The following is a 19,331-nucleotide window of genomic DNA, read 5'->3' on the forward strand; positions in this document are numbered from 1 at the left end:
CAAAGAAATTACAATGCAAAAGGAACAGCTGCTACCTCCACTGCTGACAAATCACTGTGAGCACGAGGAGACAGCGATCGACGGCAAGTGAGGGGGAACGAAACAAAAAAAGAGGAGGAGAGATGCTGCGTGTTTCGCTATTCGACAACTTTCCTTCTAAGTATCTGCTGCTCCAAAGCCCATTTAACATTTAATCCGCAGCGCAAATACAGCCTTTGCTGGCCATTCACCCAAAAGCTGTACAAACACAAGCATCTGCACGGATTATCTCAGTCTGTTTCCACGGTTCAGCCTGATTCTAACCCAGTCATAAGCTCAATCCCCAAGTATCTCACTTGATTTTTAAGAATATGCACAGACATTTTCTGTACGTTCAAATATAGAAATAGCCTGGATTTAAGAACAGTCCCTCAGTGTATCAGAGTTCTACCAGGAGTACAAACACAGGTGAATTTCACTTAAATAGAAAATTCTTGCCAGGCGAATGGGATACAGGTTTTTAAAACTTTTTTTTTTTTTTATTCAATTGATTCTAAGAAAAAAAGCATACTGAAGCATACTGGGGAGACATCAAAGTCTTTACAGTGAATACACAGCAGAGAACGTGTCCCTTTGCTGCAACCTGTCCTTCTTAATATGGCTTGATCCTCCAGTTAAAACTGAATTCTCAAAGTCTATTAAGTCCAGTCCCACCTGGTTTGTAGCTGCCAAGGGCTGAACACCACATCAGTCTCAGATATAGTTCAGATAGTGAGGGCTTATGGGACCTGGTGTAGATAACCTGCCATAGACCATTTTACAGATGTTTTCCACTGAGTTGTTGGTATCATTTAGTGTAGCTTAGTGCAACATAGTTTCATCTATGATTCTTTATTCTTTCCGTTCTTCGGGTTTTTCTTCTAAATAAGCACAACATATGTTTTGTAACGTTTTTCTGTCTCATCTCAAGTCTCTTTTGATCATATTATTAGAATTCCATGTTGCAAAACTGAGCCCAATATATTGATTTTAATAGTTTAACCTAATCAGAACTGCAGCATGCTTGCCTTTGTCCTTCAGTGGACACAAAGAGATGTCAATTCCTCCTAAACATAGTTCTGCAAGCCATAGTTCTTACATACAAAGGTATCATCTAAACCACTTGGTCCCCAACTTTAACCAGTTAACGACTTCAAATCTTCAAGGGACCACACATTTGCTTTTTGCTCCTAATATTGTACAAAAACGAATCTTGAAACCTCCTTTTAGTGAAAAAAAAAAAGATATTACCAGTAAATAAACTTAAACTATCCGATTGAGAAATATGTCAAATAAATTTATCTCAATCGATCAAGTTCTGCCTAAATGAGAAAATTAATTCAGAAAGATTAAAGTTCATTCATACCAATTGTTTTTACAAGCTAAACTTCAAGACAAAAACGAGAGCTTTATACTGTTGACTACTTAAGAGCTTGATAGCAAAAGAAATTAAAAACCTGAAGCAGTTTGACAGTTTATGAACCTCCTGTTCTGCTTTCTTTAGGTTAAGGCTGTGGGGTGATGGGCAGAGTCGAGGTTCACCCTGGACAGGTCACCAGTTCATCACAGAGCAAACACAAAGTGACAGCTACACACACCCATTCACACCTCCACTCAACTTTATACACATTGCACAGTCCAGTGAACCTGTGACGCCGGTTGTAGCGGTGCTGGGGGACAACAGGACCACCCAGATGTGATCCATGCATGGTGAAGATGCAAGCTCCACAAAAAAAAATGTCCCAAGCCTGAACTCAGACTGCAATATCTGCAGTGTAAGGCAAGGCGGGTTCCTCACCATGCAGCCTTAGTTTGAGATAAAGCTAAAATCAGAGGCAACTTGAGAAATGGGTTGAGAAGGACTGTAAAATAAAGACTTATGCTGTAATATGAACATCAACCCCTCAGATTTCCAGCCTGTTCTGGTCCATACTCTGAGTGAAACTCCACATCCACTGGATCCTGTCGTTCCCATAATGCAAGCCGACACTTAACATATCTGATAAATGCCAACAGCTTTCAATCTTGCTCTTGAAAATGTGTAGTTCAGTGACTGAAAGGCAGCAGGACATTATACAGCTGAATAATAAAACACTGGCTTCACTCGTGACGAAAATGGATGAACTTTAGATGTGCGATTACGAGAGCATTTCATCAGAAAGAGATGGAAAACTCAAACAACAATCGCACCCTATACTTTTCACTGAGTAAAAACATTGCGACACCACTCGACATTCGTCAGCTTTTTCAATGTCCATATGCTGTGTGCCTACACCAGTGCCAAAGAAACGCACGCAAAACACACACATCAGCAAAGTTATTGCACTGTTTGTATCGACAACGGTGTGACAATCTGGAGGCAACGCGCCATATTGCAAGACTGCCATCACTGCACGCTGCGTGCTGCCAAGGCTGCCATCTGGCAGGTGAGCTGCACACTTTCCACTTGTACCTCTCCTCCTTCTCACTTCTCTCCTCCCATTTTTTATTTATTTTTTTTTTTTTTACCGCCTCTCTGCTTCTCCATCTCTGCCTCTCTGTCGAGTCCTGCCTTTGATAGCCTTTCTCACAACTGCTACCTATTTATTCCCATTTCTTGCTCTCCCCTGTACCCCTGCTAGTTTCCTGTCCTCCACCTGTACATCCACCTCCCTCCAGGCTTGGATCACAGGCTGAAATAAGCGGAAGCGTGAAGATTGAAAGAGGGATGAAGGAGAAAAAAAAAAAGTGAGGACAACAGCACATCGGCTGCGCTTGATGATCTGCACTATTTTGTTCTCTCTCTGTTTCTCCCCTCTCTCATTCAGTGGATTTCCTATTGCTGTGAGCTTTCCACCACTCCAGCGTTTGCCTCTCACTCTTTAATTTTGTCGTTTTGTCTGTTCTCTCCAGAGTAAACACCTGCATTCGAAAATACAGTTGTATGCGCTCACACATACACACGTGTCTGCCCCTAATCTTGCAGTACATGTACATGCATGCAAACACTAACACACTCAGACAACACACACACACACACACACACACACACACACACACACACACACACACACACACACACACACACACACACACTGGGGGCTCGACTTCTTCTTCCTCAGGCTGTAGCATCTGAACAGTCGTGTTTAATCAGCGTCTCCATGGGTAACGGGGGAAGCGGCGGGAGGAGGGGGTGAGGCTTTTAGATGGGGGGTCTCCAGCTTTGGGTAGCAGCAGTGAGCTACTGTGCACTCACACACCGTGTAATTGTGTTACGTACGCTAATTCGCCTGATGTATTATTGCAGCGAGCGTGCATCGCCTTTGCCCCTGACCCACATTGTGTTCCCCCGATATTCAAATTGCTCCGAAATCACTGTGACGGATTGAAGTAGTGGACATTTAAATCAGAAGTTAGGTTTTTTTTGTTTTTTTTTTTTTTTTTTGGCAATGTGTTCCTCATTGGGTTTTTTTTTTTTTTTTCATTTCTTTTTCGAATCCTCAAACTTTCCGCAGCTCATTAATCTTTGTAGAAGTCTGAGATAACATTTAACTCCTTGCTTCTGGGTGAAAATGACAAAGACAGATGTTCTAAATTACTTCACCTACACTGGTCCAGCACTGCCTCTAGGGTCAAGACACTTCAAAAATAATGCAGTGTCACATCTATCCTTTCTACGGTTCAAAATTCTCTTACTTATAGTGTTAAAGATGGATAATCGACAAGACTTGGTACACAGATATTAAAGACTAGTAAAATAAACATATTTGTCCTTTTAAGAAACATTTTTTTTCCCAATGAAATGCTCTGAATGTACAATTGTGAGAGTAACATTGATAACAAGGCAACACAGCATGCAGAGCCTTTGACTGCAGTAGCCATGCTGAAGCACCTCAGTCACATTGACCCATTCATGCATTCAGAAATCACACACTTGCACCTCTATGGCAACAGCTGACATGTAATGTGTGTGCACACCATGGAGGGCCAGCCCCAGGTTCAGTGTCTTCAGCACATGGTCAATGTGAACAGCCAGCCTCGGGATGGGAAGAGTTCAGGCGTTAGAACTTTTACCTCACAGCAACAGGGATCATGGTTTGAACTGACTGAGTGTGGAGTTTGCATGTTCTCCGTGTCCCTGCATGAGTTCTCAATGTGCACTCCAGCTTCCTGGCTTTCTGTTGGCTGTGGGTTTGATCATGATTGAGTCTCTTTCTGTTAGTGCAGTAACAGGCTGGTGCTCGAGCCACGATGTACTCTGCTTGATGGTGGCTGCGATGGACACAAACCTACCCCAGATAAACAGGGAGATGGATGATACGGAAACTCACTGGAGAGTCAATTGTTTTCTTTTAGCGAGGTATTTTAAAACAAACTTAAGTTTTTTGATTATTTCCTTCAGACTGTCTCTCACTGCCCCACAACAAAATATGACAAGAAAATATTGCGTTCCCCAGAGAGGACAAAATAATGCCTAAAATGCTGAGGAGTAACTTTTTTCAAGGACTGTGTCCCATTTTATCTGTACATAATCTGTTTCTCTCAGAAAGATGGTGTGTTAAAAAAAAGAAAGAAAGCCATCTTTGTATTGCCTCAGCGCAACGTCTGTTTTCAAACCCAATCTTAGCCTCATTTGTTGTCCTCATCCTGGATTTTTGGGTTGTGTGACTTCTGTACAGTAGTTTGCATCATTTTATCCCCTAAAAAAAACTAGAATTTCTTTTTACTTGGTTCCTATAAAATATGCTCTTGTGAAAGTCCTTGAATTTTCCAATGTGGATGCGAAATTGCAAGTTTCACCAAAAATCAATGTGTCAAATCCATGTCATGCAAACTGAAAATAATATCCTTTTGTGTTTTTGGATAAACTGACCTTTCAGAAAATGGCTCGACTGTGGAGTTCAGACTGGCAAACACTCAATTACACCTCACAGGAACAGAAATCCTCACTAACTAAACCTCTTTTTCATTTCTGCTCGAGAGGGAGAGAGAGAGAGAGAGACGGAGAGGAACAGAGAGAGAGAGAAACTAATGTGGAGATTCATTTAAATTCTAAAATTAGCAGGCAACTGATAAAATGTCGAAGCGCTTGACTGGCATGAGCGCGCTAAGAGAGAAGCCAATCTCTCGCTCTCCACGAGAGGCTTTACCCACTCTGGAGGGGCCAGGAGAATAAAAGCTAGTCCAACTGGCCGGCCAGATAAGCCGGACCAGAAAGAGCATACAGAGAGAAGAGGGGTTCATCTGGTTTGCATGAGTCAAAGAGCTGCGAATTCAACGACCACCTCCTCCTCGCCCCCTCTACCGCCACACAAACACACACACAGATGGGGGTTCGAACAAAGATGCACTTGGTCAACAGCATTGTTGAGGTTGGCACCGGTACAGCGGCGTGCGCTTCAGTTCTCTCGGACTGGGGGCTTCATCTCAGCCCCTGCCCAGCCTTATCAGCATCCCAGTGGCTTCTGCTCTGCCTCGGCTGCCAATGCCTCTGCTCTGGCAGCAGGACCGGAGGGTTCCCCATCTCCAGGCTAAATACTTCCCTGATGACCACAGATCTGGTACCCACATGGGGAAAAGAGTTGTGAGGGGGGAAAAAAATTCTGCAGAAGAAAAGCAGTTGGACAAGCTTTGTCTAAGGGGAGAGTGGGATTCAACCACCAAGCCTTTAACTGGAGTGCTGCTCTGCCTGCTCTCTGGGATTGGTACTGAAGCTGAGCGTCCTCCCAGCAGCAGCCCGCTTCTACTGGCTGTTACAGGTGGTCAGAAGAGACGGGATTTTCACAATCGAACGGCGCAGAATTGAACATTTCATAAATCACACCCCTCCTTCCAGGGCGCGCGGCGTCACCGTAGGTGTTTCACCGCTGCCGACGCGCGTCAAGTCCGCGCAACTTTCCCCTCCTGCGCCGCACTACAGGCTGCCGTTCGCCCGCCGCCGGTCAAGGATAGACTACTCACCTTGAAATAGCAGGACACTCATTCATGAGTAGCGCAGATCCGGTTATTTCGCCGGAATTTGGGAGAGGAAACGTCCCAGGTCCCCGCCAGGCAGTCAAGTCAGCCAGCCAGGCAGCCGGTGAATGCGTGCGGACACCGGATGAAATGAGATGAAGTGCTGCTTAATGGATTCTAGGCGCCGACGCCACGCGCAGCTTGTAAAGTCATCTGGACAGCAGCGCGCATCTCTCCGTCAGACAGCAGAGAGGGAGACGGTGTCAAGTGACCCTCCGCCTCGCTCGGGGATTGATCATTCTCTCTCTCTCTCTCTCTCTCTCTCTCTCTCTCTCTCTCTCTCTCTCTCTCTCTCTCTCTCTCTCTCTCTCTCTCTCTCTCTCTCTCTCTTCCTCTCTCTCTCTCTCTCACCCATCAGTTCACTTGCACCTCACGTACATTGTGCGCTTTCAGACCCAACCTCCGTCGCGTCATCCTTTGGCACATCTTGAGCGCGCTGAAATTGGACATATTTCATCTTTTAACCTGGGCTCGTGACAGTTGATTTACATTTATTCATCCAGGATAATTAATAATAACACTAAGGAAACAATGCGCATTTTTTTATTTCTCATCTAAAGAGTTGGCAAGAATGAGTTCACTCTCCCACATGTGGGAAGAAGTAAACATAATGGTTGTGGTTTCGATATGATTCTGTCTGGAGCTTTCCCTCCGCGTGCACGTATTTTCTCTGGTTTGTTTGTGCATCAATAAACATGGATTCTTTAATATTCTGAGGTGAAACGAAACGTTGCAGCACCTTCATCCCACTGCCATAGAGGATCATTTTACGCTCAGTGCCATTTTTTTATTATGTCATATAACCATTCACAGATTTTACTATAAATTCACAATGTGCTTTTTTTATTTTATTTTCATTCAAAAGTGTGAATACATGCATAAAATAGGCTGTGCTCAAGTTCCCTTTGAAATACTGCCATCTGTAGGCAACTAAGTGCATAAATATTTGCGCCTCAAAAGCTGATACACACCCATCCATCATCCATCCATCCATCTTCTGTAATGCTAGATCCTGGACTATGGCTGAAGGCAGAGCACACTCAGCTGAATACCCATCACAGGGCAAACACAGACAGGTAGACACACACACAAACTCACATTTACACCTTCAGGGAATTTCAATCAGAAGCATGTTTTTTGGACTGTGCGATGAAACCGGAGAACCCAGAAGAAACCCTTCAGGATGAACATGCAAACTCCCCCCGAGGAGCCTGAACCTGCTCATATGGTGCTAACCACCATATCACTGACCAGCCCTCTGACACTGAGGCTTTTTTTTCAAAAGCAAGACTCTATCGCATGAGTCATGTTTGATCCTCACTGTAAAGGTTAAAGACATGTGGCTGTGGCGGCGGAGTGATCAGGGAGTGGCGGTGGGTGTGTGATGTATGGATATCCTTTGCGTTTCATGGGAAAGTAGCCAGCCGCAGCCAGCCCCGTCCATTAAAACTCTCTACTTCTTCAGAACTGCTTACATTGCTGAAAAGCTCAGTAGGTACTTCTGACAGTGTTCATGCAGCAGGCGGGTGAGTGGGTGGGGGCGGACAGTGGGGTGTGTGGGGTCCATCGGCCAGCTGTCCGCCCCTCATTATTTGCTGTTTTGGTGCTTTGGAGATGAGTTGGAGTTGTCAGGCGGGCTACCTGTTAGGACCGAGCGGCTCTGGGTGGCTCACGGACTCCCTCAGGGCCGAGCAGATGGCAGCTACTTCTCACTGGCCCCATGTCAGGTGCCGGGGTTCATGAACCCCTGTGACAGACACACACACACACACACACATTTACAGTAAGCAAAACAAAACCAAAAAACACAAGCCTGCAGACATACAAACAAACACAAATAGGCAAACTCACACTTGAGGCATTGTGCACACAGCTAGAGGGAAGCTGCTGTTTTAAAGTGAGAAGAATGGAAGGCTTTGATAAAAAAAAAAAAAAAAAAACTGTTTTTTTAATAGGCTTTTAGATAGCTTAGTTTTAATTGAGCATGTTCCAATGTGCTTTCTAACACGTACAGTTGTACAGAATTTTAACAAACCTGCACAAAAAAAAGACATTATAATGAGTTGTAAAAACCTGGCTCAATGAGCTGCTGCTGGGGTTTTACTCGTGGGTTGTTGTCCGCTCTCCAAAGGTCTCATTTAAAGGCAGCTGCAGTCGTGAAGCGGTTTTCAAACTGCTTAAAAATGAAGTCCTTCAGGAGCAGCATTTTCATGATGTAGAGCCTAATATCGCTGACAGCAAAAGCCACAAGTTTAAATTATCTTCCTGTCTCAGTTTGATGAAAAAGTGCTGTTGAATCTCCAAATGAGAAAATTATTTTTGCAGGATTATTGATACTGGCAAAGCAAGATCATTTGAAATGAAGATGGTGAAATAAAGCAGTTTTATTTCTTTGTTCAGATTAATGTTTGTAGCTCTTGTGAAGCACTTTCTCTCCAGAAAATGTAATGTCAGCATAACTGAGCTGTAGAATACTGAGTAAACAATGTAAAGTGAAATTGCAAATAACACACATTGTATTTTTCTGACATTTTCTTCCATTTAAAGTTAATTAAACTGAGTATTTTGATAATTTTACCCATTTTGAGGATCAATAAACAAATAATTATACATCTCAATTATACATGTTAGCTGCTGCATGGTGGTGTAGTGGTTTGCAGTCTCATTTCACAACAAGAACATCCCTGATCCAAGTCCATGCACGATGGTTTAATTAGCTGGGATTGGCTCCAGTGCCCCGCAACGTTAAGGTGGATTAAAGTGATCTAGAATATAGACGAACGTTACCTGAGCTAACTTCTGTGATGAATGGACTAATCTGGCAGTCCTTCAGCTTTAAAATTCAGTTCAGGAAACATATTAGGACTTCACTTTCGGGTTTTTTCTCTCAAATTATACAGCGGTTTAAAGTGCTTTATTGATAATTAACTTTATAGTTTATATTCAAATTTAGAATACAGATTAGAAATGACTCAGTTTCTTAAGCTTAAACAGAATAACTAAACAATATGACTATTGTCTGAGTGATTACATTGATAAAAATGTCCAGACATGAGTCGGGGTTTTTTTTAGATACTAAATGTATCATAAGTCAATCTCCCCTGTTTCCACATCTCAAAGCAGGAATGAGTTCAGTTTGGGTTAGGTTTCTAAAGTATCACTGAGTGTATTTTCAGGAGAGATGCAATAAATAACCTTCTGTTTTCTAAGTTAAAGCTGTTTTTATTTGTGCAGTGAACCTCAAACCACACTGTGAATCAGTGAAAGACATTGCAAGTCGTCTGATTAATTGTGCGGGAGCTGCCTTTATTAGTGGTGTTTGTTAACAGTCATTTTGCTTTTGTTGAAACATATAATTAGGTACTGAAGATCTGAGGAAAAAAACTTGAGCAGCTCTTGTAATCTTCAGGGAGAAATTCAACACATTAGGAGCTTTACAAAAGTACACTAATAAGATCTGAGTGTTGCACTGCGATTTGCTATCAGCGATTAAGATGCCTTTGTTTTCTTGCCTGTTTGTTTTTTTCTTATTAACTTTTGCTATGTTGAGATCTCTCAAAGCACAAAATGAGTAATTTGTATCCTTGATGAATAATAAAATCTCACATTAAAAGTTTAGTCCGTAATCATTAAAGTTACTAATACGTTGAGCTTTCGCCTTAATGGAAGCCAGAGGCCTTCTGATTGGTTGGACTTCCACTTAAATCCTGCTTGGAAATCGAGTTTGTGAGTATTTCTAACTCCAGCAGTAAATGTGAACAGAGTGAAGATGAAGGATCGCTGTATTTGCCTGTAGTGAAGTGAGTCGGAGAACACTGTGGAACTCAAATGAAAACACATCACCTGAGGGCAAACAGGGATCTGCGGCTTCAACAACCCTCACAATTACTTACGCAGGTAACCGCTGTGGTCACTGGAACAGCTCCAGTGGGCGTGATGTGTGTGATATTTTGCTCTGGCATTGTTCTGATGTGTTCATTACGATTATTATGCCGTTGCTCCGGGCGCCTCTTACAGACAGGACCCAAGTGGAGCAGCCAGCGAGATGCAATCTACCTCGTGAAAATTAGCATAACGGCACAAAGCTCTGGAAGGAAGCAGAAGGAGTCGCATACAAATGCAAAACGGCAATGAAAGAAAGCTGCGGGCCCAATCAAGCTGTCATAACACAAGGAATAATAACAACTGAAAGCCATTAAAACCCCTCACTCCGAACCGTTACACCTCACTGTGTGAAGAATAGGATTGAGAGGCCCTCATGTCCCTCATTTTGCTTAAACAGTCACACATACACAAACTGGGCTTTATCCAGTGCACATCCATCATCCACTCATTGTAATGAGATATTCATAAAAAGTAGGCCCGGGCTGACAAATTATTGATTCTCATGTCACTTGCTTTTGCTGCGTTGTCTATTTAAAACACGTGCACACCAGTGTTTTTCATCTGAAAGGAAAAGACAAAGTGTGTTTTTTCAGGTTTGAAATGTTCTGTGTTTAAAATCTGGTAAGTGACTCATTCCTGCTTCCATTTCAAAACCAAATGCCAATTTTGGGAAATCTGAACATGAAAAATGAAAAATGCAATGTTCCCATCTGCCTTCAGCATCCAATGTCATCTGTTGGATTGCTTTTTTTTTTTAGCTCATTACAGCGCTTTCTCACTCAGAGCATTCTTGGATGACATTTTTCATTTGTGCACTCACATTTATCGCTCATGTTTAACTCCTGAAGGTCTTCCCCTGGTGCAGCTGAGCTCTCCATTTCTACAGATCCTTCTCCTGCCACTCCAGCTCTGATGTTTACTCATAGCAAAGAGGCTTAAAGTGAAGGAATGGAAGTCGTCAGAAGCACATTGATGTAGTGGTAAGCACGCTTACCTCACTGTCAGACAATCCCCGGTTTGAATCCATATTTCGGACCTCTTTTTGTCTCTGTGTGTGTTAAATGTATGCTGGTTTGGATCTGCAGTCCAAAATCCTTTTTTTTTTTTTATTTATTTACCTGAAGACCCTAAATGAATCTGTCTAATCTGTTGTGGCGATATCTGCGACCCCCTGCACATCCTTCATGGAGAAAGTGGGATGGATGTGTGGATGTTAACCTTTGCTCCCTGCTTTAAAATGGTTCATGTTTAACTTTGAAAAAGGAAAAAGCAATTGCATTCATTTGTGTTCTCTTACCTCAAGATGTTTTTGTTAAGCATATAATGTGAATATGTAACCTGATATTTCTCTATAATTTATGTGGAGACTCAGCAGAGCACCTGCCAGATCTATGATCCTGCCCTTTACCGCGGCCTCCCTCTGTAAAATCGGTTCCATTGACTCCGTCCTTCGCCTTCTGGCTATTTATGAATGTTTTGCTTTGTGCGTCTTTGCTATGAACTAACAGTTTGTTGGTTTCTTCTGGCTTTGATTTTTTTTGCTGCTGTTCTTCAAAAAGTGACACCGAAAAGCTTTCAAACCTTTAAGAACTGAACAAAATGTGAACAAGCTGATTTGTAGCGAAACCAGACCGCCAGTCTTTTCCACAAACGATTAAAAACACGTCAGTGAGCAGCATTTCATGGGTGACATTTTCCTCCATTAAAATGAACATGGGCACCGCAGTCCGTCCTGCAATGAGCCAACATACAGTACAATGACCTTTTTCTGAGTGTGCAGTCAGCAGAACACGAAATGTAAATTAAACCCCAGCTGAAGGAGCAGATGACGGCCGGCCTCCATCTGAACATGGACAGCGGCACTTTTAGAAAGTTACTCTATCTGCTTTAAGTATTCATCCAGTGTTGCCAACTCTTCTGTCGAGAAAGCAGCCCCTGCCTAACCTTTTACATTTACACGACCAAGATGATCCCTTGCATATGCACGATTCATTCACTCTCTTTGTGGTGATCAGACTAGGAACTAGGAAGAAGGACCCGGCCGCCTGTGAGTGTTTTGGAACAGGGAAGACCACAAGAGTTGCAAATGCTGCTTGTTTATAAATGTGCTACGACTCCAGAGAAAGAACCTTGATTTGTTACAAGTGTCTTTTTTTTAGAGAAAGAGAGAGAAACAAAAAAAGAATGTTCCTCGAGGGGTCTCACTACTCAGCAAATGAAGCGACAAATGCTCTAAATTGGCAACACTGAATGAAGCTGCTTGTGAAGAGGTATGTCTGCAGTTGTAACAACAATAACAAGGACTGAGGGGCACAGATAGGGTAAGAGACTCCGAGTGACATTCTTAGGATTTGTTGGTATTTTTCAACAGGAAACTGGATTGGAGTTCAAGCAGACAAGACAGAAAAAGTAAAAAGATAAACCAACAAATGTCTTGAAGAATTTCAGATGACAGAATAACTGTATTTTATAACTTAAGGAAAGTTAACTTTTGCAGATATAGAAATTCAGAGGATTCCCTTTGAATTGATTCTCACACACCAGGTGGTAATTTACACTAGATCCCAGGCTTCTATTAAAAAAACATGCTTGTGGCTGTTTTTGATGCAGTAAATAAATGTTGAAGACAAAGTTTCTACAAGTAAGTGAAACCCTCAGCCTTGTCATTAAATGACTTATGCTTTTTAAATGGTTTTCATTACATTAATAATATTGTCTATTTGGAATTGAGCAAGTTAATAAGTGATTATCAGGTTATTCTCATTTTTACTGCTACTGTGTGAGGGGAACCCTGCTTATTTATTGTAATAGTTATTTGTTGCAATATCTGCTAAATTAAATGTTACTGATCTCCTGTTTATCTTGCTGTATCTAAAACTTAATTGCCTCTCTGGGGTTTCTGGTAAATTACCTCTGATTTTTAAAACAAAATAAATGTTTCAACTCTGTGGTTATGGAGAGTAACAGCATTATTTGTTTTACAAAGCAACAAACAGATGGAATTCAAATCTAAATCGTTTTCTGTGGTGTGGTGTGCTTTTCGACAAAATGTTTAACAGGCAAATTAAAAAAAAACAAAAACCCAGTTGTTATTTGAGCAGCAGGTGTGTCGGCTACAAATCCTGCTGTGCTGTGTGAAGAAAGAGGAGAATCAGTCAAACACCGGCCAGCTGCAACTAAAAGGATATAAAGTGAAGCTCTCAAAGGTATTGCAACTTATTTCTCTGAGCAACAACAAAAATGCTGTAAGTGCAAAGTTTTGGAACAAAATCACAATCGTGTCATTGAAAAAAATGCTGAACTTTTGATCTTGTACTTAGAAGTTGATCTGCAGCCCCGTCCATCGTCCACATCTCTCTTTCAGCGGAAAGTCTTTTCAAATTTAACCATCAAGTTTAGAAAACTGCATCGAATTGCAAATCTCATCAACTTAGATTTCATTCACAATATAAATTAAAAAACAGATTAAGTGTAGATCGTAATATAGTTGTGATGTGGCTAGTTTCCCCATTGTGTATTTGACTAACATTGTAAGTTTCAGATTCATTCTTAACCCTTCTTGGAGTTTATTTTTTTCTCCCAGTGATGAAAAAAATGAACTGAAAGCAGTAGAGAAGGTCCTAGATTTGAAATGCTGAAATATTAAAAGGGATTCCCTTCAAATGATGTTATTTGGATTACTATCTCTATTCAACAAAAACCAACTGGATTAAACTCTATGTAATCTGCTTAACTCAAAGCCTCCTAAAGATTTTCACATATTGTCCAAAAGGGAGCATTGTTTTTGGATTGTCTTTCTCATTTGAAAAATACAACTTCAATCTGACATTTGTAGATTGCACAGCAAACTGTGTTCACAGGCTGTAGTTTCTGCAAGTCTTTCGGAGAATCATGCAGGTTTTTTACGCATCCAGACCAGAAAATCACAATCATCCAACTCTGACCTTTGGCTTTGTTCATCTTGTTTTTATTTATTCCGAGTACTTCATCCCAGCTTGTTCTAATACCGAGGTCACGGTTTGTCACACTGCCAGAGACAGTTCTTTTTTCTTTTCCTTTTTTACAATTGTTGGCGAGAAGTGAGCAATTTCCTTTCTCCTTCACTTTAAAGTACAAGCCGAATGTTTGGCATCAGTAGTGTAAATTATGTAAGGCGAGGATAGGAGGATGTAGCCAAACTAATGCCCCAAAATAGCTGCTGACTGTTCACTCATTTTATTATTTTGTTTTTGTTTTGTTCACAGAAACTAGAAAGAAACCTTCGAACTTGACAAGGTTGCTGTGTACTTAAAGCAGAGGATGTAAGTGCAGTAATGTGCTGGGTGCAGCAGTGTTGGTGGGGGTCACTGAACCAGATGATCTTGTTGTAGCGGAGAAGAAAAATGACAACATTTGGCAGGACCAGATGTACCCAGAGCTGCCAGCGCACTTCTGTCATCCACACTCCAAGAATATAAAACACTCTGACAGAAACCTGGAAAAAGAATCAAAGGAGAAATCAGAAGCAGCTGTTTGGAGTCTTTTTGTATTTTTTTTAATCTTTTGTCTGTGTTGTGAATAAGCACTGAGTTGAGCGTTAATTACACAGACATTTCAATTTTTAAGTCTTGTCAGACATCTGATTCTGACAATAATGCGACAGCATTTGTATTATTTTATTGCAAGAAAAGTGTCTTTCATTTGGATAACCTTTTATTTCCCATGGGAAATTTGTCCCGAGAACACAAGCATTGCTCTTCCCACACTGTATCAATATACCAATCAATCTCCTTGTTGAACAGCAATTACTTATTTCAAGCAAAGATGCATGGGTACATGGAGCACTTTCAGTGACAGAGGCTTGCTTTGGTTTTGTATATTCCCGGCACTCAATTAGTCTTGCGTAGAAGAAAGGGCAGATCACAGGATTCATCGTACAACAGGACCCACGTGTGATTGATGAAACATTCATATCTGACCGATCGAAGAGTGCGAATGATCGGCTGTTGATAAGTATGGCGGCTGCACTGCAAATCCAAAAGAACTCAAACTTGCCTACACAATGTCAGGCCTGTCGTGAGATTTGATCATACTGTGTGTTCAGTCCAAATTGATAAATGCCAATATGACCATGGAAATGATCGTATGCTCAGTTTTCTGCCCTAAAGTTCATATAATAAATGAGGGACTGAGTGTTTTTCCACAACATTTACATTTACATACATTTCCTATCTTGAAATGTACCTCTGAGCCTCAACAGGATGCTTTTGTATTTAAATTTGAGGGGAAAAAAAATAACAATTTGTGAAGCATTTTCTATCTGCTGAATTTGAATTTCAGTAGGTGTTGCTTCATTTTGCCTTGTTGTCTTTTCAGTGCACTTTCTACATCTTTCTGATTTGAAATAAGAAATTGCTCTGTGACTTAAGTTTTACATGCATTGAATGCATTGAGAAGAAAGAAATAATGTTGGACAAAATGGCTTGAACACAGACCAAAGTATTTATTAAACCATTCATCAGGCAAGCAGCCATATTTAGTAATTTCCATATTCCTCCCTGTTGTCTCAGCCTCACATTAATAAACTGGTTGCACACTATCAGTCAGTGTATGACTAACACTGAGATATATTACCTGTCTAAAAATATATATAACATATAACAACATATATATAACAATTGTCATTTATACTTTTATGTTTTTCATAGCACTGAAACACTCTTAAGTTTTGACTCTTTGCTTTAAAAAGTGTTTTTTTTCAAGTTGTCCTTTTGACTGAAGATTGCAGTTGGAACATATAGAGTCAAAATGGCACCACATTTCATAATATACACTTTGAATTATAAGCTGGTGCGGAAGACCAGACATACCTGATGGGCTTAATTACTGGTATTAAGAGTCTTTTTTTTTTCTTTCTTTTTTTGTGAAAGGCTCAAATTGTTGTAGGACAGTAGTAGGCTACTCAGTAGTGTGTAATTAATGAATACTTTGTTCAAATTTAGAAAGTAATTTACCTCACAGATTATTTTAAGTTATGCTTATTTAAAAAAGTAGTTTGATTTTTGGTAGTAAAATTCTAATATAATGCAAAAACACCCTCTGGTAGAGGCTTTAAATATTTTTTTTCAGTGAAAGTCCTATAATAAGTTATTGTTTTCACATTAACAGCAAAGATGTCATTTGTTTAAAAAAAAAAAAAGACAGACAGGGGAGAAGCCTCATTGCACCATGCCCTCTTTTTTAATAAAATGACCTTTGAGTTGAAAAAGTTATCTCAAAACAATTATGTTGCCCTAAATATAACATCCATCATTTTTTAAACACACCATTGAAATTTAGAACAAAAAAGTAAATTCATGAATCCAATAGAAACCATTACAAACCATGAGTGAAACTGGTGTTAATGTGGCTGTGGCTGAGTACATACAGTGTAAATTTAGTGTACATTTACAAACAAAATCCTCAAACTTGCACAGCACATGGCAGCACAATTAATTCATTGCCTCAGGACCTCAAAGCAGTTAGCTAGTTAGCTTTTTCTAATACGAACCATATTTGGAAGTTTGGCATTCAACCAAAAAAATGGCTGAAGGGAAGGATACATAGATACCATATAAACATTAGCAAAATACTGTATTCTATAGGTAGAGGGAAAGGACCACAGAGGTTAAATGGTTAAAAAATTAGCATTTATATTGTTTTCTGCTTAACAGTATTTGTTGTGTTAAAGTCTGTCCCGCATAATTATATCCGAATAAGTCATGCAACACATTATTGTCTGCTTTGCCAATTGGGGCTTTTTAATTGCCTTTAAAAAAAAGATTTAAAAAGAATCACACCTACTTCCAAACACACGCTCAATCAGGGAGATTTTTCTGGGAAGCTGTGTTCACTACTAAAATTAGCAACTGTTAGCTGCCAGAATAACCTATGCAAATTTTCAAACATAGCAAATGAATGCAGAGGTACATCATAATTTATGAATGACACAATAATAAGCTTTCATGAGTTTAAGGTATTTATGTATAAAGCTTGACATTTAGCTATTTAATGCCGTGATCGTAGGTCTTTAAATATTTGCACATCAGTTTTGCTCGTATATGCACGCAGCACAAATACAATTGTGCAGCTGGAGTTTTATCTAAGCTGACATTGCTGTTAGACATTTCACTTTCTGTGTGGATTTCCTTTGAAAGACCCACCAAGGTTATCAATCAAGCAAAAGTGGAAGCTTTTGTTCAGTGGGAAAAAAAAAATCAAGCTACTGTGTCATCAGAGGTGGAACGAATCGGTAAAGCCAGGAAAAAAACATGACTATTTGTGGAGTCTTTGCAGGAAGTGTTGTGTCAAAGTACCGAGAAACTCTGAGCTTTGCCGCATGTTCACGTTTAGCGCCACAGTTCAAAAATCAAATTAAATCTACAATTACAAACTAATGACAAAGACCTCATTCACACAGACAGGGCACGCAATTTCATCCTTTATGAATTTTATCACCTCTGCTGATTGAATTGGGAGTAAATTGACCCTTTCCACAGTTACAGCTGTGTGCAAATAAAGTTCTCCAGCCTGTTTATACGGGAAGCATGTTTATCATCAGTTTATTACCCACCACTGGCTCCGAAGCTATTTTGCAGGATGACGCATCCTGCAGAAAGAGGGAGGCCGACAGTGCGAGCCAATTGTGTGTGAATGTGATATGAGAACTTGCAGTTTCAGCCATCAGTCATGCATTTTCATCAGCTGACATTTGCTGACATTTTGTGGCTTCGCATTTATTCCAGCGCTTATAATGCAACAAATCAATACTGTAAAAGAAAACTGTGCAGGAGAGGAAGCCCTGGATATTTTAGTAATGATGTTGAGCTGCTGTTGATCCAAACTAATCTCTTGGATCATTAAATTCCTGCAGTCACATTTGGGTATTTTGATGAGGTGTATTTGTGTTTTCTGACCGTTTTCTACAAATCAAAACTGCATCTTGTTAGGGGGTGGGGTTGTGGTGGTTCTTAGTTTATGTATCTCTAGGTATTGTAAAGACAAGAGTAATGCAAATTTGCTAAGTTAGGTGGGTATAAAATTCCATGATGTCAGATTAACAAACAGAAATATGTCAAGAGATCAAACGACAGTCACTCATTCAATATTTTTATTTTTTTGCAAACAAGCAATGGATTTTGCGTTGTGTCCTTCAGGAATATCAATAAACCAAGTATTGACAACATTTTATTAGGCCAGCCAATGAAACTGCCACAATGTGGAGCTTTAGGTCATGTGACGATTTGAGCTCAAGTCCGTCTTCAGGTGTTTTCTGCTTCATTGCAGACGACTGTACGCGTGACATCCGTAATATCTCTGTGCATAACACTGGGAAAACAGTCTGATTTACAGTTTATCAAATCATAATAAGCCAGTGTCCAATTCTAAAAACAGGAATTGAACATTTGCTGGCAGCTCATTCTCATTTGACATAAGAGATCGTTTTCACGGGTTTCTCAAATATTAACATCCACCGAAGAGTTACTTAAAGGTGCCTTAAGGAGTTTGCACGTTTTATGCGAAACAGCGCCCCCTGCAGGCCTTGGGCGTAATGCAGCTTAGTGAAAAACTCGTCCCTGTGGCTCGCGTGCTCGGAAGAGGGGAACTCCGTCTTCGCTCGTTTAGTAGCGCTCAAGTAAGATTTAAGTTTCTTTTACCTGGTGGAGTCTGTGCTGGAGCTGTGGCAGTGCTGGAAGCCAGTCTTTTCTTACTTTCTGGAAGATCCTGCTCAGTTGTTGCTCACTAAGCATCTGGCGGAGTAATGGCGGACAAATCGAAACTCAAGGAGCCGGAGCGTGCATTACGTCATTCCTTTCAAATTCTCCCCAAAAAAATGCTGGTGCAGGACCGGCACTGCAACTTTCAAGTGACAATTTAGCGCTGTTAGAAGTACTTGTAATGAATATGTCAGGGCACATTGTACACATTAAAAATGTGTAACATATTTATGGTGGAAAATAAGTATTTTTAAGGTTGTAAAACTCCTTAATGCACCTTTAACAACAAGCTTCCTATGTGTTCCTATGTGTGAATCTCCTCTGTTATTCCCCAAATCCAGAGGCTTATATGACCTGAGACTTATATGTATAGGTAGTTGTACTTAAAATTGGTTATAGATGTGTGTGATATAAGAGTGCGTCCTGTTTGCCTCCGTATGTGTGGATATGCTCAGCCTCCACGTGGAATGAGTGTGGAAAGAAGCTAAACAAATAGATTAATGGATGAATAGATAATAAATCGTCATCTAATGACTAAAATGAACTTGACTCGTTTTACTGTATGACTGTGGGACTCACTTTAACACAAAAACTCAAGTTGAAAATATGTACGTAAAGACACACATCCATTGTATTTACATATTATATGTCATATCACCCAGATCGAAATCATCTTTGCTTTTCAAGATTAGTGAGAAC

At 40.5% G+C, this 19,331-nt stretch overlaps 1 protein-coding gene across 2 annotated transcripts in view; it reads right to left on the minus strand.

The window, feature by feature from the left end:
• The window catches only part of LOC115389176 (plexin-A2-like), an 80,636-nt gene extending 74,597 nt beyond the window's left edge, over window positions 1-6,039 (minus strand). For both annotated transcript variants that reach the window (XM_030092632.1, XM_030092633.1), the window contains exon 1: window positions 5,959-6,039. The gene's annotated coding sequence lies outside the window, so the exon portion shown is untranslated. The remainder of the gene's footprint in view (window positions 1-5,958) is intronic.
• Window positions 6,040-19,331: the final 13,292 nt, after the last annotated feature.

Source organism: Salarias fasciatus, chromosome 5 (genome assembly GCF_902148845.1).
Source record: "Salarias fasciatus chromosome 5, fSalaFa1.1, whole genome shotgun sequence".
NCBI classification, from domain to species: domain Eukaryota; kingdom Metazoa; phylum Chordata; class Actinopteri; order Blenniiformes; family Blenniidae; genus Salarias; species Salarias fasciatus.